The sequence below is a fragment of the Peromyscus maniculatus genome, chromosome 7 (assembly GCF_049852395.1).
Source record: "Peromyscus maniculatus bairdii isolate BWxNUB_F1_BW_parent chromosome 7, HU_Pman_BW_mat_3.1, whole genome shotgun sequence".
Classification (NCBI taxonomy): domain Eukaryota; kingdom Metazoa; phylum Chordata; class Mammalia; order Rodentia; family Cricetidae; genus Peromyscus; species Peromyscus maniculatus.
The window spans coordinates 98,369,650-98,392,003 of NC_134858.1; the positions used below are offsets into that span (position 1 = coordinate 98,369,650).

Consider the following 22,354-nt stretch of genomic DNA (forward strand, 5'->3'; position numbering starts at 1 on the left):
CTTACCAGTTCAGCTAGTTGGGCTATGCTTCTGTAGTGCTAGGGATTATAGGCATGTGCTACCTTACCTGGCTTTTTACATGGGTACTGGAGATCTGAACTAAGGCACTTTACCAACTGAACCATCTCCCCATCCTCATTAATTTTTCTCAATGGCTACAGAATGTTATGTCTGTGACAGCCATGGAAGTGTTCTGTTTAGATCTCCCTTGAAAAAGTTACACCTTTAGGACAGTGTTAGCTGAGACTCTAGATATGATAATCCTTTGGATTTGCTGCATCATTCAGTCCAGGCCATATAATCCCTGAGTAGCTTCTCTTCTAGTTATTGAGTATGGCATTGGCATTTCTGTCTAATATGGGACTTCTCTTTGGGTAGTCCAGAACTTTGAGCTACCGTTAAGACTGGCAGCCCAGAACTATACTCATTTGAGGCTGTTGCTACTTAATTTTTCTTTCTTATTTCTGTACTTTCATAGTTGAGTGGACTGTGTCACAGCCTTAAGGTTTGTTTAGTCTCTTGCTGTTTTTCTTCTCATTCTTCATAAACATTTCTCATAATAAATTTCTTACATATTTAACTTCTGCCTTGGTTCTGTTTCCCAGAGAACCTGAATTGACACACATCTTTTTTTTTAAGAAATAAACAATTTTAGTTATAATATAGTCCCATACTTTAAAAAATGCACAAAACAAGAAAGACAGTAACCACCCCTTCTCTAAGACCCTAGAAAGGCCATGTTTATTATTAAAAGCCATCTGTGCTTATTAGTATACTTCTGTCATCATCTCACTTGTGTAGCAGGCTTTCTTTTGAGCCGCCAACCAGCTCCCAAATGACAACACAGAGACTTATTATCAGTTATGAATGCTTGGCCTTAGCTTAGGCTGGTTTCTTGCTAGCAATTATAACTTATTTTAATTTATTTCTCTTCATCTACGTTTTGCCTTGGGTCTTTTTCTTTTCTTTCATTTTGCATGTCCTACTCCGTGTCTGTCTGTCTGTCTGTCTGGCCGGCTCCAGGTGTCTTCTTTTCTTTCTACTTCATTTTTTCTTCTTTCTCTCCTTTCTCAAGCCTAGATTCCTCCTCCTCCTTATTCTGTCTGCCCACCAGGCCTGCCTATCCCTCCTCTGCCTAGCTATTGTATATTCAGCTTTTTATTAGACTAATCAGGTGTCTTAGACAGGCAAGGCAAAACAGCAACACGTCTTTACATAATTAAATACAACATAAACAAATATAACACATCTTTATATCATTAAAAATGCAGTATAAACAAATGTAACACATCTTTACATTGCTAAAGTAATATTCCACAACACACTTGTATCCTAATTTTTCAGCCTATCATCTTTTAAGTGGTGTCTGTAACTCTAAGTGCTAAAATATGAGGAATTAATACACCTAACATTCTTTCAACTGTTCCTCATCTTGCCACTTGTTCACATGAGTCGCATTATCTTTTTGACTCTATGAAGGCTTATGTTTATACTTAGTTATATATTATATAATTATAATTTGGAACATGCTTTTTAATAATGCTTTCAGAAATCAATAATACTATTTGCTATAATTTTATAAATATAATTAAGCCCAGAACCAACTAATTTGTTAAAACTACGTAGAAGGAATGCAGCGCCTTTTATTTTAGCTCTATCACTGAAGTAGTTTATGTTTTTTTCTAGGTGTTCGGCTTTCTGTACCTTCTGCTACTACTCATGTTATCTTTATCAGGGCCTAAAAATCACAAGCTATACTTAGGTTTGAATGCCAACATCAGCAGTTACTAACAATGAGCTGGGCATAGTGGTAAATGCCTGTAATCCCATTACATGCTTGAGTGGTGGAGACAGGAGGTTTAGGAGTTCAAGACCACTCTCCTTTCCATAGTGAGTTCCAGGACCCATTTTGTATATGAAATGTATATGGATCACAGAAATTCTTAGGAGGCCTGTGGTAAGCATCACTTGACGCCTTAAGCTTTTGTCCCCCTGCTGTTACTTTGTATGTTTGGAATTACATGACAAAAGATTTTAAGACAAACACACAAAAAGAAAATAAGACTCCCAAAGCAATGACAAAACTCAAGTTACTAGTCATGTAATCTTAGGCAAATGAGTTAAAATCTCTGATTTTTGTGACTGAAAATTGATTGTTCTCATATTGGTTTTTAGAAACTTGTTACAAAGAACCATAAATGTAGTAACTTAAAACAGTCCATTTATGGTGGCGCACTGACCTTTAATCCCAACCTTAGAGAGGCACAGGTAGGCAAATCTCTTGAATTTTAGACCAGCCTGGTCTGCAGAATGAGTTCTAGGACAGCTAGGGCTACACAGAGAAACCTTGTCTCTAAAAAACAAAAAACAAAACTGTCAATTTATATCTCATCTTGTGCATTGCTCAGAAGTTTAATTGGCTAAAATGAATCTCTTCTTATCATCTTGGAAAGCATAGGAGTTCGTTCTTTTAGGAGACTCTAGGGAGATCAGATCCCTTAATCATTCAGATTGTTGGCAGAAAAGATTCCTATGTGCCTATATTACATAGGTCCTATTTTTTTGTTGAATGTTGGTTTGGGGAAAGGAAATCTTGTTAAACTTCTAGAGGCCACTCTCTGCTTTCATTTGTAGTTCCTTTCATCTCAGAGCAACATAGGGTAAGTTTCCTCCCAAGCTTCACGTTTCTCCTGGATTTTTCTGTCACATCTCTTTGATTTGTTTGCTTATTTCTTTCTTCCTTCAGGGCCAGTGTGATTGATTATAGCAAAAGATAATTTTACTTTTTTGATGTCTATTCGTCTTTTGCCATGTAATTCAGTACATAGCAAAGTAGCAGCAGGGGGCAGAAGATAAAAGTACCAAATGCTGCTTACCACAGGCATACTGAGAGGTTCTCATAACAGAATGGGTCTACCTTGTCCTAGGGTCCCTAAAGTTCTCAAGACAACCCAAAGTCTCATAAGGTCAGAAGTCCTATCTCTTATTGAAATATTGAAATGAAATTTGGGTGAAGTTCTTTTAATTATGAACCTGTGGAATCAAGGGAACAGGCTAACTTTCCCCTCAAATACAGCATTGGGACAGATAGAGACATTATTGTTCAAAAAGGAAGAGAAAAAGAAATTACTAGTTCTAAGCAGTTTAGGAATCCAGCTGGAGAAACTCTACAAATTCCAAGGCTTAGGAGTAATCCCTTGTGATTTGCAGCTTTCTCCTGATTTCTCTAACCATTTATGTATTCTAAAGTATGGGCAGTAGTATCCACTTCTTAGGATTGTTGGGACTTAAATGTTAAGGTATGTAAGGCACATTTGTAAGACCATGTCTGACAGATAGTAAGCACCAAGTAGCATAATTGTCAGCAACACTCATTCATCCATATATATGTATGTATATTTCTCTCTACATATGTACACTTGAAAGAGAAATACCAGCCATTTTATTCTTTTTTTTTTGGGGGGGGGGGTTTCGAGACAGGGTTTCTCTGTGTAGCTTTGCGCCTTTCCTGGAACTTGCTTTGGAGACCAGGCTGGCCTCAAACTCACAGAGATCTGCCTGCCTCTGCCTCCCGAGTGCTGGGATTAAAGGTGTGTGCCACCACTGCCTGGCGCCATTTTATTCTTTTGTACAGTTTTATGTAGTCTTTATAGGTGAAGTAGTTTCTCCTTTTTTGGGTTTGTGTTCAACTCCTCCCCCCCCCCTTTTTTTAACTTTGCATAAAAGTTAATTGTGTCTTGTTCTTTCAGAAACATTCCAGGAAATTGGCAAACTAACCAATTCAACCAAAGGAAGGAATAAAAGTGTGATAAAGAGCGATGTTAGTTTGTTAGGGTCAGCTTATAGATTGGGAGCCATATTTATTCACATGAGTGTCATAGATAGTAGCAAAAGACTATAGAGTTTGACTTAGAACAACTATGGAATATTAAGAGGTAAACTTCTTCTGTTCCTCAGTTTTGCCATCCATAAAATGGAGATGATTGTGTACTTGTGTCATTGATATACTCATAAATTAATGTGTGTTAATTGGTAGGTTTCAAAAGATAATAGTAGTATTAACGTTGTTGTTAGGTTTTGAGTTTAGTGTTTACTCATATTCCAAATTTGTGTGAGTTCAGGGTATAGAGAATTGGAATGCAAGGCCAAGCTTTTATACTGAGAGAAAACAAAAACAAGTTTTCCACCATTAAGAGAATAACCTTTGAGATAGGAATTTTCTAGGAAATTAATATATAGTTCATTAATAAACTTAATAAAATGGGCCTTTTAAAGTTGTTCTAAGATGCTGGGAGCCGTACCTAGACTTTTCCAGAGTAGCTTATTGCTAGCTTTCTTTCTTAACAGTTTTTTAAAAGTTTCTCTTTGTCATCTTTATTATACCTTGTTTTCCTAAATTTCTGATTTAGTAGTAACAGTAGTCACTAGTTGTTTAAATCATTCCTTTGAAGTTTTTGAAAATTTAAAGTTACAATAAGTATGTGTAATAGAATCTTCTGTCACATTTAAGTCTCTGGAATATATTAACAAAATGTTCTTTATCCCAGTGTGTAATAGTGATTTCAGTATATTTTATCTAATTATCCTGTCTGTGGTACCTACCCAGCACGGTGAACAATACCTTTTATGCATTCTGTTTAACTACAGAGAAATTGATTTTTGAGACTATTATTTTTTAATTATGTACATTCACAAAATACTACTCTTGATGTTATTTTGGAGAGAACAAGTTGTATTTTGGATGTTTCTTATCCCCAGCATTGCAAAAATAAAGAGCAAAGTTTCTTGTTACAGAGCTGAATACTCTGGTGATTGTTGATAAAAGCTAGTTAGCTGTGAATCTTTTAACCAGGAATTTATGGGAGGAGAGCTCAATTAGCAATGAATTACCAAAAGGATGTGGGTTTTTTTTGTTTTGTTTTTGAAAATAGTGAAGTGTCTTTTGGTATACACATTGACTTAAATATTGAGAAACATTTTTGTAAACCATGTTTAGGCCAACTTTTTCATTAATTTGGCTTCATGACAGTTTGCCAGTATATTGCAGCATATGTTCATTCATTATCCTTGATGTTCCATTGCTAAAAATAGTCCTGGTTATTCCTTACTCTATCAGTTTTGTGCTTTAAAAAGCATAGTATTCAACTGTCACATCTTATTAATTATAGGCTTCATTTTGAAAAATAAATCACAATAGAATTTTAGGTCAAGTGTGTCAAACATCTCTTTTGTTTAAAGGTCTCATTGCCTTGTTAAGGTGGTTTTTCTTTCATTTGGATAATGTGCTGTGTTGAGATTTAGTTGTTAATTGATAGATGTGGTATCCTCTCTGTGAGAGCTTTTAAAATGCATAACACGTATTTCAGAAAGCAGCTGTTGCTATGGCAACTCTCGGGTCACTTGCAGCTCAGCTTACATGATTGGCTGTTAATGGAGCCTAATATGCTTGAGAAGAGAATTGAGCAAATGAAAGAGGGTTTTGAAGGAATCCTCTTAAACCTCTTGAAGTTTAACAGAATAGCACTCAAAAATTTAACACTTATATAACTGTTACACAGTTTTGATATGAGTAGTTTTATAAGTAATGGCAAGTTTTGAAAAATAATTCTCATAACTCTTAAGAGCATTGGAATCTTGTTACCATTTCCCCTTATTTTACTGTTGTTTAAAGAAACACAGCTGTCAGTTGTATTCTGTGCTCTACACTCCGAACCATGTACCTCAGAGGAGTTAATTGGATTGAAGCATGAATGTTAATTGTGTGGGGCCAGAATGGGATATAAAGCCAGGGATAGTGTCTACATTTACTGTAGTCATGTGAATTAGGTTAGAATCACCTTTCAGTTGGAATTCTTAAGATAGTCCCATGAATACCTGCCTCTCTTATAGGGCTGTTTAAATGATATAGGAGGAGATGGTGAGGTGTACTTTGGATTTTGAGGTTGATAGAGTAAACACAATCAAGCAGAAGAATTTCTAGAAACCCTGTCAAGATGGCCTAGTGAACAAAGGTGCTTGCCACTAAGCTTGATGACCTGGATTCAATCCTTGGGTCCACTGTGGTAGAATAGACTTTATTCCCACAAGTTGCATATCACCTTCATAAGTGCACCATGGCATGTGAATACACACACACACACACACACACACACACACACACACACACACACACACACACACCCCACAAATGAAATACATAGTTTAAAAAGAATTGACTTAATAAATAACTAGCCTTATTACATGACAGTTTTCATCAGTGTCCACTTACTATTACTTTTATAACTATGGTGTTAATAATAGAGCTACTTTATTTGTTTCGACAGTTAGATAATAGCATGCAATTAAAATTATAATTGTGATTCAGGTGAAGTTTGCCAAATAATAACATAACTTCAAAATTTTTTTTCACTTTGTGAAGTTGATTTTGGTTGACTAGTACAGCAGGTATTGGCAATGGATGTAAAATGAGAGGCTTATTATATCTGATTCTACTTCTAGAGCTTTAAAAAAACGGACTATATTGCTATGCAGTCCCAGCTTTGAGAGGCAAAGTCAGGAGGATTGTGAGTTTGAGGCAAGTCTTCGCTGTATAACAAGACCCTGAGCTTGGGAATGTAGTACACTTAGTGGTAGAGTGAACACATGTCTAACAAGTACAAGGCTTTGGCTTCTACTCCAGCATAAAAAACAGAGAAGACTATATGGTGCAGTGTTGAAACTGATGTGTTAAGTTTTACTGTGGTGGTATATTTTGTCACATTTGATTTTTTACTTTGTTAGCATAGTGATAATTATCTTTGATTTATTAGAGAAATATTTAGAAATATTTCATCATTTTTGTTTTTAAATGATAATTTTCAAGTGATCAAGTGACTCTACATCCTGTCTCTCTGAGGCAATTATGGAAGTACTAGATTTTGTTATTGCCTGATAAAATTAATAGTCCTCTTTGGCATTAGGAAAAATTAAGTTCAAGAAATTAGTATATCCACAGTCTTAGGGAGCTATTAACTACTTTTTTTTTTTTTAGGTTTTTCTCTGTGTGTACATGAGTATACATAAAATATATAGGCCATTCTTTATATATTCCTATATATATATTTCCCTCTTTTTTGTTATTTGTGTCCCACCATGCCCCCAGCTGAGGACCAAACCCAGGGCATTGTACTTGCTAGGCAAGTGCTCTACCACTGAATCCCCAACTCCAATTTTTCTTCTTTTTAACATAATATTTTTATTGATTATTTGGAAAGATTCACATAATGTATCCCGATCTCATTTACTTCCCAACCCCCCCCTCCGTGTTGTCTCCCAAAATGAAAGAAGAAGAAAAGAAAAAAGTACTAAGTTCAATTTGTGCTGCCCATATATTCATTGGCGCATGGTCAAACTCCCAGTTCTTAAAGAGAACTGAGTCCTTCCCCATCCTCACCCCTGCCAGAAGCCATCAACTGTGAAGAGCTACATTTCAGCATTCCTCTCACAATTTTTAAGAGTTCTCTTCAATGGCTTCCTATCTAGACTTTATCTGTCTCTTATTCTCAACTGTGAGTCTGTAGACATCAATATCACTGCAAAAGAAGTTTCCTTGCCTGTTATGGTCACTGGCAGCATGGAACACGGATTTCACATGGTTTCTGGCAACAGGATGGGCTACAGACATCAACCTGACTTCAGGTGGCAGCACAGACCATAGACATCCCCAATGGCCTTCAGTGATAACATGGGCCACAGACATCAGCATGGTGCTTGTGGCAGCATGGACTACAGGCATCAACATGGCCTCAGACAGCAGTCCAGGCCACACACATCAACATGGCTTATGGCAGTAGCATAACCCAAAGCACATGAACATGGCTTCCACATGGCCTTCTGTGGTAACACGGGCCACAGATATCCACATTTCCCCTGGCCCCAGGAAGACCAAGCATGGCTTCAGATAGCAGCACAGATTATACACATCAACATGGGCCCCAGTGACAGTGTGGCCCACAGATATCAATATGGTTTCTGTAGGCAGCTGAGACCATGGACATACACTTGGACTTCGGTGGAAACACCTACCATGGACATTCATATAGCTGCAGACCATAGACATGCCCCTCAGCAGCAGCACGGACCACAGACGTCAACATGGCTTCAGGTGGCAACACAGACTATGGACATCCCTATGGCCTTTGGTGGTAACATGGGTCATGGACATTGGCATGGCCCTCGGTGGTCACATGGATTCTTAACATGGCCTGTGGCTTTCCCCCTATTTTATAAGCATTTCAAGTTTAATTTTTCTTGAACATTGTTTTTACTTTTAATTTAAAATTTTATTTTTAGTTCGCAAAGTAACAGTCTTCTTAAAAGAATTATTTTTGTTTTTTAATTATGTGTTTGTGTGTGGGTCTGTGCAAGTGAGTGCAGCGCAGGTACCCAGGGTTAAAAAAGGTCATTTGATCCAACTCTGGAGTTGGTGTTACAGGTAGTTGTGAGCGGCCTGATGTAGTTCCTGGGAAATGAACTCTAGTCTGCTTTCTTTTATACCCAGGACCTCTATCTGCCCAAGGGTTGCACTACCCATAATGGAATGAGCTCTCTGACATCAATAACTAATTAAGAAAATTCACTACCGACTTGCCTACAGGTAGTTCTTAATGGAGGCATTTTTTTTTCACTTGAGAGTCCTACTTCCCAAATAACTCTAAAACTTGTGTCAAGTTGACAGTAAATAGCGAGGACAGTGAAATAATTTTAATTGTAAATATTTATGTCTCTTTATGGGTTTAGTTTTGCTTCAGGGGTGATTCTTGAGGAATTACTAAAAATGATTGATATTTTAAAGGTCTTGACATAGTATTTCTAGAAGAGTTTAATTTTTGTTTTGTTTTGAGAATAGTCTTGCTGTGTAATCCAAGCTTGTCTCGAGTTCACCCCGCCCCCATTTCAGTTAGCATTTGTTAATGGTAGAACATAATGGGTTTCATTATGACATTTCATATTATGTGTTCATCTTAAATCTCATTACCATATCTAGCTATTCTCTCCCACTGTTCCCCTTCTCTACCTTGAAGCACTCCTACTTTCATTTATTACCACTATTGTTTTCTTTAATTATTCTTGTTGTATGCACACATACATGTAAGAGGATAAATACCCGTTGAGTCCATTTAGTGTTGCTCATATTTATATGCTTTTAGGGCTGAGCACTTGTTATTGGATAACCTGTTATGAGGTTAATCCCTGGGAAGACTGATTCCCCCACCCCCACCCACAGCGATCATTACTTGCCTGTAGCTCTTCATCTAGAGATGAAAGGGTGTGACATTTCCCTCATCTGTGTTGGCGTGTCCACTGGTGTCATTGTTCAGGTCTTATTTAGACAATAATGCTGACTTTTTCTGAGTGCAGTTTCCCTCTCATACCTAGAGAGAAACTATCTCATAGCAGATGTCCTGGTACTCTAGCTCTTACAACCTTTTCACCCCCACTTCTGCAATGTTCCCTATACCTGAACAGTCTTCCCGAGTGCTGAGATTAATGGCATACACCACTACTGCCTGGCATGATTTCAATTTTCTTTACAGCTGAATAGTATTTCAGTGTGTGTGTATCACATTTTTTATTGTCCATTCATCTGTTGAATGTTTTGCTTGTTTTCATTTTTTAGTTAGTATGAATAGAGGAACAATGAACATGACTGAGCAAGAAACTGTGCAGCCCTTTCAACATCTGTACAGTATGATATAGATGGGACATATAGTAGATTTGTTTTTAGCTTTCTCAGAATTTTCCACACTGATTTCTAGAGTGACTGCGCCACTTCGCAATCCTACCAACAGTAAATGAAGATTATCCTTTTCCTGTATCCTTGCTGGCATTTGTTGTCAGTTTTTTTTTTTTTTTTTTTTTAGCTATTTTGACTAGGGTAAAATGAAATTTTAAAGTAGTTTTAATTAGAATGTCCTTAATCAGTTAGGGTGAAATATTCTTTAGATATCTATTGGGTCTATTTGATGTATAATGTCATTCTTTTTTTGTTTTTGTCCAGATAACTGTCTATCTGAGGAGGTAGGGTGTTGAAATTACTCTGAGTTGTTCATCTTAATTTTAGTAGTATGCTTTTTATGAAGTTAGTACATCAGAGTATACCATATATGCACAAATTTGGTGCATATATGTTTTAGATTGTAATATTTTGTTAATTGTTTCCTTGATTACTATGAAGTCCCCCCTCCCCTTTAAAAATCCCCCCCAGACAGGGTTTCTCTGTGTAGCTTTGCGCCTTTCCTGGAACTCACTCTGTAGCCCAGGCTGGCCTCGAACTCATAGAGATCATCCTGCCTCTGCCTCCTGAGTGCTGGGATTAAAGGCATGAGCCACCACTGCCTGGCAGCTGTAGAGTATTTTATTGTGGATGTGCCTTTACCCTGGCTAAAAATCTCTTCTTAATAGCTTTGTTTTAAAGTCTATTAGGATATCAACATCTGGTCCCATTGGCTTGAAATACTTTTTTCCATCTTTTTGCTTTGAGGTGGTGTCTATCTTTAAATCCAAGTTTTTTGTAGACAGCAAAAAGATGGATTTTGTTTCTTAATCCATTCTTCTAACCTATGTCTTTTGATTGGGGATTTGAGGTCATATATATATATATATATGTATATATATATATGTATATATATACATATATATATATACATATATATATTATGGAAAGGTATATATTGATTACAGTCATTTTATTTGTTTATTTATTTTAGCTGTTTGTATCTTTTAAGTCCTGGAATTCTTTGATAAGTTTATGTTCTTTTAAGTTCTGTGTGCTAGAGTTCATCTAGATAATTCTTATTGGAGAACATTTTTATGAGATTGGTGGATTTAGGGGGAGATATACTGTCTTGGCCTTTCATATTGTTTATGTCTTTATAATGAGCTCTGGGCATGTGGACTTCTTTCATTGGATGTGTGTTGATGTGATAATCTAGAGTGCTTCAGGCTAGGCTGGCATACAGGTTGTGCAGCTGAGGCAAAGCCTGAGAGTTGTAGATTGTACTGGCAGGTGAGGGATGACTCATCAAGCTGGATACCTGTACAGATGAGCTTCCTGGGTTAGGCCTGGGACTGTGTTAGGTATGGTGGCTACAGGGGCCCTGGTAACAAGAAGGGCTAAATTTGCCAATGAGTCCCAAGGAAGGGACTAAAAGGTGGGGCTCTGCTCTCAATTCTTGATCTGTAGCTGTGAGTGGCCTTGAATTTGTGATCCTCCTGCTCCAGTCTTCAGAGTGCTGGGCTTACAATGCCACCAGAATGTGTTCCCCAAAATTAATCCTTTTCGTGGTTACTCTAGTCTACTTTATCAAGTTCTGTTGTTAAGGGCTACTAGTATATATTTCTTAGACTTAGTTAATAGCATCTTGCTGGAATCCTTTCACATTCCCAGTAGTGCTATTAAAATAGCCTTTTAATTGTCTTCATTGTATCTAGTCTTAATCACTCTAGACTTCCTTATACTTTCAGCCAGTATGTGTAATATAGAGCTTTATTATACAAAATAAAGTAAGTGCTCCAAATTGCCTAAACAACATTAAAGGCCTTTAAAATGGATTTATGTAGGTTCTGAGTGGTTGATTAATTCGTATGTAACTTGTCAGTAATGTGTTAGTCTGATAGATTCTGTTCAGGTATGTACAGACTTAAAGAATTTGTTCATACTATATACACAACATTTGTTTATTATGGTAAATGCATATTATTAAAAGCAAGAAATAAAGGTTAAAATAATTTCACTGTATAGAAATAGTCAATTCTGTTTTACTTTTTATGCTGCTGTGTGCTTGGAAGTCTGAGGACAGTAGAAGTCAGTTCTCTTCTTCTACTGAATGGCTCCCAAGAATCAAACTCAGGTTGCCAGGCTCGATGGCAAGTGCCTTTACCTACTAAGCCATCTATCTTGTCAGACCAAGTAGTATCAACCTTTTTTTAAAAAAGTATTTAATTTTAGCCTGTGTGTGGTGTGCGTGCCTCTAATCCCATCACTTGGGAGGGAGAGAGAGGCAGATCTGTATGAGTTCAAGGTCAGCCAGAGCTGCACAGCGAGACCCAATTTCGAAAGAAAACAGCAAATAAATAAAATACGAAAATCGTGTGTGTGTGCATGTTTGTTTGGAGTATAGAGGTATCAGATTGTCTGAGCTGAGGTCCTAAGTAGAGCAGTATGTGCTCTTAACTGCTGAGTCACCTGTCCAGTCCCAATTATAAGCTTTTTATGAAGGAAAATTTTAGGCATAATTATTGTATGGATATATGCATGTGTATGTTTGTGAAGATCAGAGGTCAGTGTCAAGTGTCCCTTTGATCACCTTACATTTTTGAGATAGGATCTCTCACTTCATCTGGAATCCCTTGATCCTGATAGGCTGGATAGCCAATGAGCTCTGAGGATCTGCCTGTTTGTATGCCCCTGTACCTGCTGTGGCTACTATACCTGCTTTTAATATAGGGGTTAGAGGTTGGAGACCCAAGAGATGACTCAGTTGTTATTAAAGACTGTATACTGTTTTTTCAAAGGATACAAGTTCAGTTCCCTGAACCACGTGGGGTGTAACTGCAGTTCCAGGGGACTAGACTCTGGACTCTGTAGACACTTGTACTCATTACCCTGCTCCCATGATTAACAAAAGAAAGAAGGAAGGAAGGAACGAGCGAATGAATGAATGGTGGGTGTCTAACTGAAGTCCTTGTGTTTGTTTGGCAAGCACTTCATTGTCTGAGTCATTTCCCCAGCCCACAAACATGTCCAGACCCCCCCCCCCCCCAGGGTTTCTCTGTGTAGCTTTGCGCCTTTCCTGGAACTTGCTTTGGAGACCAGGCTGGCCTCGAACTCACAGAGATCCGCCTGCCTCTGCCTCCCTGTGTGCTGGGATTAAAGGCGTGCGCCACCACCGCCTGGCCCCACAAACATGTTTTTGATGTACTTTTAAAATCAAGCTTTAACAGTTGCAAACTCATGGCTAATCACTGTTTGCTTACATACTTTTTATACTGTATGCATTTGAAGCAAATCCATGGCATCTTTTGGATAAAAGTATTGGTATGTTATAGTTGGGAAATGAAATGTCTCTCTAAAAAATCTTGTGTTATTTCTTTGGTTTGTTGCTGGTGAAATGGTTGTGATGTGATTGGGTTATGATTGAGCCAGCTGAATGTGCTATTTGGTAGAAAGGGCTAGTTGGTGGGATTGAATGACTAGAGAAAAACTGCTGTCTTATTAGGGTTACTATTGTTGTGGGTACATACAATGACCAAGTAACTTGGGGGAGGAAACACTTTATTTGGCCTATGCTTCCACATCATGTTGTCATTGAAGACAGGGGAGGAATTCAAGCCAACTAGGAACCTGGAGGCAGGAGTTGATGCAGAGGCTGTGGAGAAGTGCTGCTTACTGGCTGGCTTCCCCAGCCTGTTTTCTTAAGAACCCATTTCCACAAGGCCAGGGGTGGCCCCACAAACAATGGGCTGGGCCCTCCCACATCCATCACTAATTAAGAAAGTGCTCTAATAGGCTTCCCTACAGCCAGATCTTATGGAGGCATTTTCTCAATTGGGGTTTCCTCCTCTCAGAGAACTCAGTTTGTGTCAAGTTGACATAAAACTAGCCAGCACACCTGCCTTTGAAGGGTGTTCTTGTCCTCAGCCTCTTGCTCATGTTCTTTCTATTTGCTGTCATGCTGTATTTGCTATCTTATCATAGGCCCATAAACAGTTTGCCATGAACTAAAACCTGAAATTGTAAAGCACAACAAATCTTTTCTTCTTTAGTAGTTTATCTTATTTTTAAAATTCATTTTTTCTTAGTCAGGATCTCTACATAGTAGCCTATACTAGCCAAGAACTTGTACCCCTTCCTGTTTCAGTCTTTTTAGTGATAGGATTATAGATATGTGCTACCATGTCTGGCTTTATCTCAGTTATTTTGTAATAGTGATATAAAGCTGATTAGTGCGTCTGTTAATGATAATTTTAGGAAACAGGAAAAACTCCTTCAATAATTCCTTAATGTTTTGAAATATTTCCTAGATACTTTCTAACAGGAGTGTTGGTGGAGAATTTGGTTTAAATAATGTATATGTGTATTTTTCTTCAATCAGTGGGAATGAGAAAGGTCAGAGCAGAATACAAGCTATGCTTAGCAATGGTAGGGCATTAACAGTCTCCGTATCTTTTAAGGTGTCAACAGTGGTTCTGCCTGCTTAGGGAAGGAGGTAGAGGAGATTGAGATAATTAAGTTACAGGGACATGGAACAAGAACAAAACAAGAGGATACTTTATTTTCTGAAGTCATACTGAAGGCTTGAAAAGTTAGACTGACATTTGTAGTGGTATCAGTTTTCAGGCTCCAATTATTTTTATAATATTGCAAACTAGTTGTTAAAGAAAAATGTGGGATTGATAAAGGCTTTTACTTTTACATGACAGGCAATGTAGGATGACCAAGGCTTAATAAGGAAGTTAAAGTGATCATTCATTTGCTGACTTACTGGGAAAAAAAGTGCTGTGAGGAAGGCATAGGCAATGACCTGAATGAGTGTCTGTGTATGTATTCATGTGTGTGTGTGTATGTGTGTGTGTGTGTGTGTGTGTGTGTGTGTGTGTGTGTTTGTGTATACACATTCACGTGTTAAAAGCACTGCATATTTGTAAGAATTGAAATGTGAGAAATGAACTCAATGAACTCACCCTTAATATATGTCCCCATTAAACCTAATAGTTGTATTAAACTATAATTTTATACATAGGTATTGCACAAGCTCTACGTTAGAGTTCATATTCGTGAATTTTGTATTTACTAGTACAGTAATTTTGCACATTCACTAATTCCATGAATTTTTATGTTCTCAATGGTAGTGAAGTGAGCTTAGTACTGGGACCCACTAGAGAAACAAAATAGTACAAACCTGATCAGAGGCCTCTTGTAGTATATATTTAATCAAGGTGATTGCCTTAGGCAGCTGGCAGACATGATGCTCCAGTGAGCCAAGATGAAACTGGTTGTTTTGGGAAATATATACATATGCTTTATATAACTTTTCTTCTACATTGAGTTTCAAAATCCCTTGACATTCTGAAAAGCCTTTTATTGGGAGAATATCACAATGATGTTAGCTTTGTTTAAAGATCTATCTCCCAATTTTCTTTTAATTGTGGAACATATTATTTAATAGTATATACACAACTATAGTATCACTACAGCTTCATACTGTTGCAGGAGCTTATCTTGACTTTGCTTATACTGGGCTAATTTTGGTTCACTTTGTCTTATATAACTTTAGGTGTAATCAGTAAATTCAGTTTGTTACTGGTCTATACAAATTTAAATTGCCTAGTAAAGTTGAAATAGTTTAATAAAATTGTTTCTAAACAAAGGATTCAGGCCAAGGAGATGACTAAGCAGGTAAAAGTGGAAGCCTCATAACTTGAGTTCCATCCCAGGAATTCAGGGTGGAATGAGAGAACTGACTCCCTAAATTGTCCTCTACCTCCACACTTGCACATGGCATATTCACAGGTGTGTGTGAGCAGCAGGCATGCTAAGTAAAATAAAAATAAGTAAAACCAGTAGTAATCCCTGAAGTTTGTCTCATAATTTCAAAATTAGCAGGCCTTAAAAGTGTCCACGCTGCACTTTTGCCATATGGCTTTCTTGCTCAAGTAAACTAATACTTTCCTTTCATTGTAAAAAATAGTCCATCTCTTTTTTGGCCATTTTACTTACATGTCCTCCAAGACTTAGCTCAAATGTCACTCCTTAGAAAGTGAGACTATCCTTTTAAAGTAGTTTATTACCCAACATTAACATTTTTTTACAACCTGAAATTGTTTCAACTAACACTTTGCTTATTGTTTATTCCCACGAATGAGAAAAAGCTTGCAAAACCATCTTCTGCAGTGTTGCCTGAATGTGTGGGAATATTTTGTAGATATAGCCACAGTCACATGTTTTTCTCCCCTCCCCTCTCCTCCACTCCTCTCCCCTTTTTCCAAGACAGGGTCTCATTATGTAGTCCTGGCTTTCCTGGAACTCTTTATGTAGACCAGGTTGACTTCAAACTCAGAGATCCACCTGTTTCTGCTTCCCAAGTCCTGGGATTAAAGATGTGTGCCACCATGCCCAGCTTAAATGATTAAGTTTTAAATTTTATGTGCATGAGTGTTTTGCCTGCATGTATGTCTGTGCACCGCATGCATGTCTGGTGCCCACAGAAGTCAAAAGAGGGTATCTAATCCCCCTCTGACTGGAGTTATAGACAGCTATGAGTCACCATGTGGATGCAGGGAACTGAACCTAGATTCTTTGGAAGAATAACTAGTGTTCTTAACTGCTGAGCCGTCTTTCCAGTTCCCAGGATAACTTTTATAATAGTCACATAACTAGCTGTAAAGATGAGAAAGTGGTTGCGTTTACAGGATCATTAAAAACAAACTTAATAACCAATTAACCAATTTTCTCTCTTACTGGTATTATAACCTAAATTGCATGGTAACATATATTAATAGTTGTGTGAGTGTTCCTTGGATCAAACCCAGGGCATTGTTTGTGTAAGAAAGTGCTTTACATTGTATTATATCTCAGCCTATGTCATTTAGTTTTCTCTTTGCTGATTATAACGCTCCCTTTCTAGGTGTTAGGTACTAACATTGTAATTTTTAGGAATAGAAGTTCTCCCTAAAGATTCATACAACTTTTTAGAGAACTGTAAAGAAATCCCTAAAACTATGTACAAATTTTTATGAACCTAAAATTACTTTAAAAACAAGTCCACAATTAAAAATATATAATTATTAAAAGAGAAGGAATTGAATGTAATTTATGGTATTTATTGTTTATGAAATAAAAAATACATTATAAGGAAAAGCATGGGAAAGTGTTATAGGATGTATGTACAAGATTTGTGAAACCTAAGTTTGAGATTTAATGCCACTTATATTTGAGTAAGACTAGAGCTTTTCATTTGCTCCTAATATAATGATGTGCATGTAGATTTTAATAGTTACATATCCCCCCCCCCCCCAGTGATGAAACACCAAAACCAAAAGCAGCTTGCAGAAGAAAGAGTTTATCTTGGCTTATCATTTCAGAGGGGTAATAATTCATCATTGCAGAGGGAAGCCATGACAGCAACTGACAGGCATGGCAACAGGAGCAGGAAACTGAGTTAACATTTCTTCAACAACAACAACAACAACACCCCCCCCCCCAAAAAAAAAAAAAACAACCCAACAAAACAGAGAGAGTGAACTAGAAAGTAGGGAGAGGCTATAACCTCAAAGCCAGCCTCTGGAGACATATTTCTTACTGCCAGGCTCCAACTCCTAAAGGTTCCATAACCTCCCCAGACAGTACCATCAACTGGGGACTGAGTGTTCAGATATGTGAACCTATGGGGACATTTCTCATAAAACTACTGTAGGGATGAAGCAGTATGTGCACACACAGGGAAGGAAGATAGAAGGGGATTTGTTAGAGAAACATAGTGTTAAAATACTTAAGAGCAGAGTAATGGGAGAGGGTCAGCGATAGCTGAGAAGGTAGGAAAACGTTAAGGTTTTGGTGCCATGTATTTGGTGATGAAGTCTCTAAGAAAACTTTAAGAGTGTGGAAAGAGAAAGAAAAGTGCAGCTAGAGTATGAATGTTCATAAATACTCTAAGATCAGATATGCTGTGCAGGCAACATTTTGAGTAAGAAATTGAGAAGCTGTTGTGGAGATGCATTTTTAGAGATTAGTTATCTAAAGCTTTGGGAAATATTCTTTAGACCTGTCTTTTTTGCTTTCAGTATTATTTAGTCTGATTCCATTCTTGGATTGTGGAGTGGTATGTGTGTATAAAGTCACATGTGGAACATTTTCTAAAATTTTCCTCCTCCATTTTGATAGAACTCTCTTGTCTCAGCCCTTGCTTTAACCACTCTGCAAACTCTACTTGATCTTTGATTGCCATTGATTTAGCTACTCCCACAATTACTGGGAAAGCATCTCTCAGCTGTCTTTTATTTCAAAGTGTACTAACACACAACTGCAAAAATGTGTTTATAGGGCATGATGTTTTGATGCACATATTAGCAAATCAGGGTAATTAACATATCCATCACCTTAAGCAATTATAGTTTTATTATGGTGATAACATTCAAAATCCTTCAAGCCATTTTGAAATGTTCAGTACATTACTGTTAACTATAGTTACCCTACTGTGCATGGTGTAGGCATACCACATTTTCTATATTGACACCTCTATTTATGGACAATTAGGTTAATTGAGTTTAGATATCTTTTTGGCATACTAATTTCATTTCCTTTGGATATGTACTCAGTAGGATGGCTAGATTGTGTAGCAATTTGGTTTTTAATTCTTGTATGTGTGTGCACTGTAGTTTTCCATTACTATACTAATTTACAGCTCCACCACATTCTTTCCACTCTTCACATCTTTACTAGCACTTCTTTCTTTTTTTGGGGGGGTAGCTATTCTCACTAAAATGAGCTATGGTAATTTTGATTCACATTTCTCTCATGAGTAGCATGTTTAGTTTTTTATTCAGAAGATGTTTAAGAAGTTTCATTTATGATGATTATAACAGTGAATGCAATGGAAAAAAATTATCTGCCCACAGAGAGTTTAATTCATTTTAAAAAATCACAGCAATTATTCTGTTAACAAGACAACTAAGACATTCTGTGAAAAAGCAGGATGCCTTGCATAAATCTTTGCAAAGATCTTAAAACAGAATTACCTTACCTGTCACTTCCCACCTTTAAACAATAAAAACATCATTCCTTTTTAACAAAGGTGAATAAATTATCCACATTAAACTTACTGAAACTAGCTCTCTAACCCCTTTGTATTCATTAAGCATTGCTTCATAAATATATAAAGATTGGTGAGTTTTGTTTAGCTTCCTATGTCTTTACAATGTTAACTAAAATAGATTTTTAAATTTGGGATACAAAAACTAATACTGTTTTAAACTGACTATATCTGATTATCAAGCTAAAGACATTGCAAGAAAACATTACTTTGATGGTTCTATCAGTCACTGGTCATCCAAAAACAACAACAACAACAACAAAAAAAAAACCCTGGAGTTATAAATCTAAAATACAGTAACTTTTTGTTTTTACCCATTGACCCATATCAGTAATCCTGACTTAATGATTAATATGACAAATAGGGCTGCTATTCTTATTCAAGATTTGTTATATATTAAGAGTTCTTTCTTTTTCAGTTCTTTGAAGATTCTCCCTGACTTTTGTCAGTTTGATTATTTCTCTGACTGTTTGTCCTACAATGTGTTCATTGACCATTTTGGTTGTTTAAAATTCTGTTTTTACTGACATTTGCAATTTTTCTGTCATTAAGTCTCCAAGTATTTTTTTTTATTTGTTTTTCTGTGTCTTCTGAAAATGTTTGGAATGTTTGTCTCTTATGTAGAATGTCTGAGATTCTTTAAGGATGAATTTTTTTTTTTATGAAAATGGGCCACCCATTCATATATAGAGTATATACTGTGTGTGTGTGTATGTGTGTGTGTGTGTGTGTCTTATGATGGTTTTCATTGAAAACTAGACATCTTAAATATATTTTAATTCTGTGAATTACCCCTGTCCCTTGTATGATTTTGTTGATGATGTTGTCTATTGAGGGCTATACCTGTTTATTTTTCTTAAGCTGTTTAAAACAAAAATTGTCTTTCTTTTATGTGATCAAATGTTAATCTTGATAACTAAATAAGTAATATAATTGGTTTCACTAAAGAACCGAAACCAAAATAAAAAATTAGCCTAGGTATTCTTTCTTTGCCCTGTTTATTTGGGGGTCTGCTTTTATCTTCACATTTTACTAGCATAAGCTTTAGCAATTATCCAGAGATGCAAGTCTATTGGCACACAGCTCTGGCCATATCTGCTGCTTTTTTCAGAGACTGTGGCTCTTTGAACTTTTTTCAGTTGCCTTGTCTGTCTGTCTCTCTCTTTCCTTTTCTCTCTCTCTCTCTCTCTCTCTCTCTCTCTCTCTCTCTCTCTCGTTTTTCAAGACAGGGTTTCTCTGTGTAATAGCTCAGGATGTCCTGGGACTTGCTTTGTAGACCATGCCTCTGCCTCTTAAGTACTGGAATTAACGGCATGTGCCACTATCACCAGCTGTCTAATTTTTTCTAAGAAAATTTATTGGTATGTAAGATAGTCATATAAATCAAACATTTGTTGATAATAAATTATAAAGAAATGTGTTAAAATTTTTTGTATATATAAACTTTTACCATTTTTAAATAGAAAATTAAGTTCATGTGATGAGATGGATCTTTATTTTTATATGATGAATCAAAGCTTAGCTGAAATTCTGATTCTGGGATTAGAGCATCTTTTATGTTTTTAGAGTTAATGGATATTCTACTTTTATAATTATCAGTGATGAGAAATCAACTTCACAGGAATATGTAGTACAGAATACAGGATGTTCAGGGCCATTTAAAAAGTAGTTGGAAATTCTGCCTTAATCCAAAGCCAAAATTCAATTAATGACTTTTAATATTAAATTCAAATCAGCAACTCATGGAGCAAATTTTCAAATTCAGACATAATTCAAGCTGAAGATACACTGATTTGATATTTATGCTGAGAAATGATGGTAGGAAAAGATTAAATGTCTGTTTTCTTTAAACTATTAGGTTTTTGTATGAGTACAAAATACTGTTATGTATGGTAAAAAAATAATGCAGTTCATAACAATTATAGTCTAGCGTTTGAGCAAAGTTGTAGATGTAACCAACTGTCTTATTAAAATAAGAAACACAGAACCAATGTAAAAGAAAAAGCCAAGAGGTCAGAGCTACCTCCCTGAAAGAGAGCTACTTCCTGTGTATATGTCTTTAAATAGTCTTTCTGTTCTGCCTTCTCATTGGTTGTAAACCCAAACACATGACTGCCTTGTCACTGCCTGTAAGTACAGCCCTCCAGGTCTTAAAGGCGTATGTCTCCAATGCTGGCTGTATTCTTGAACACACAGCTCTTCTACCAAGTGCTGGGATTAAAGGCGTGTGCCGCTGCTGCTGCTGCTGCTGCTGCTGCTGCTGCTGCTGCCGCCGCCGCCGCCGCCGCCGCCGCCGCCGCCGCCGCCACCACCATGCTCTTGCTATGGCTCTAATAGCTCTGACCCCCAGGCAACTTTATTTATTAACATACAATGAAAATCACATTTCAGTACAAATAAAATACCATCATAGTTGTTTGAGATAGTGTTGGCATTGCATGCCATGATGGCAGTCCATTACAAAGTGTGTATATTGTATGTGTTCCGGATCAAGGCTTCATTGAAGTTATACAGTACAAACATGGGCACATGCTGACAGAAATCCCTCAGATTTATTGTATGCTTGATTTTGAATTAATTTTTGGTCATTGAGTATTCAGAAACTTTTCAACTGTTGCCAAATATTTTACAACCCTACATTCAGTTGTGTGACTACCAGATGGAGTTATAAGCCATAGTTTAAGAAGCTGGGTCCTATCTTGTCCCATGCAGCTATTTCCGATATATTTAAATCCTTTCAACAGATACCAGGTATAGGAAGCTCTTCAAAATACATACCTACCATTTTTGAGAACAAGATTCTTTTGTTTTTTCTCTTTACACCTGCAACCACACCAAGAAATGGTTCTGGTGTTCCCATTGACGAACTAGTTGAGGGGTCAGGGATACTAGACAGGTAAACAAAGTACATTATTCTTAAAAACTAAATTTAGAAGGGTTTTTTTCTTTGTTAGGTACCTTTTCTTGTGTTTATGAGATTCAAGATTTCTGTAAAAGCTGGCTTTTTTGTTTGTTTGTTTTTGTTTTTGTGACAGGGTTGATCAGTTTTGCTAACTAACTAAAGAATTACTTTATAGGGGAGTTGATATTTTTGATGTTCCTCATTCTGCCACTTTCTATGTTGTTGCTCTTCTATTTTTGTTTTTTAGTTTATAAGTCAGGTTAAACTACTTTCTGTCAGAATTTTAAAAATGTTCTATTATCTTCAGGCTTATATAGCTTCCATCAAGAAATCTGCTATAATTCCTATCTCTCCTATTTGGTATGTCATGTTGTCTTGTACATTTAGCTTCCTCTTAAGATTTTTCTTTAGTTAGTTTTTTTTTTAAAAAAGATTTATTTATTTATTATGTATACAGTGTTCTGTTGGCTTGTATCCCTGCAGGCCAGAAGAGGGAGCCAGATCTCATTACAAATGGTTTTGAGCTACCATATGGGTGCTGGGAATTGAACTCAGGACCTCTGGAAGAACAGCCAGTGTTCTTAACCTCTGAGTCATCTCT

General features: G+C 36.8%; 1 protein-coding gene across 2 annotated transcripts in view; it reads left to right on the plus strand.

Moving 5' to 3' along the window:
- Positions 1-22,354, plus strand: part of Stag1 (STAG1 cohesin complex component) — a 322,127-nt gene that overhangs the window by 45,275 nt on the left and 254,498 nt on the right. The window lies entirely within an intron of this gene.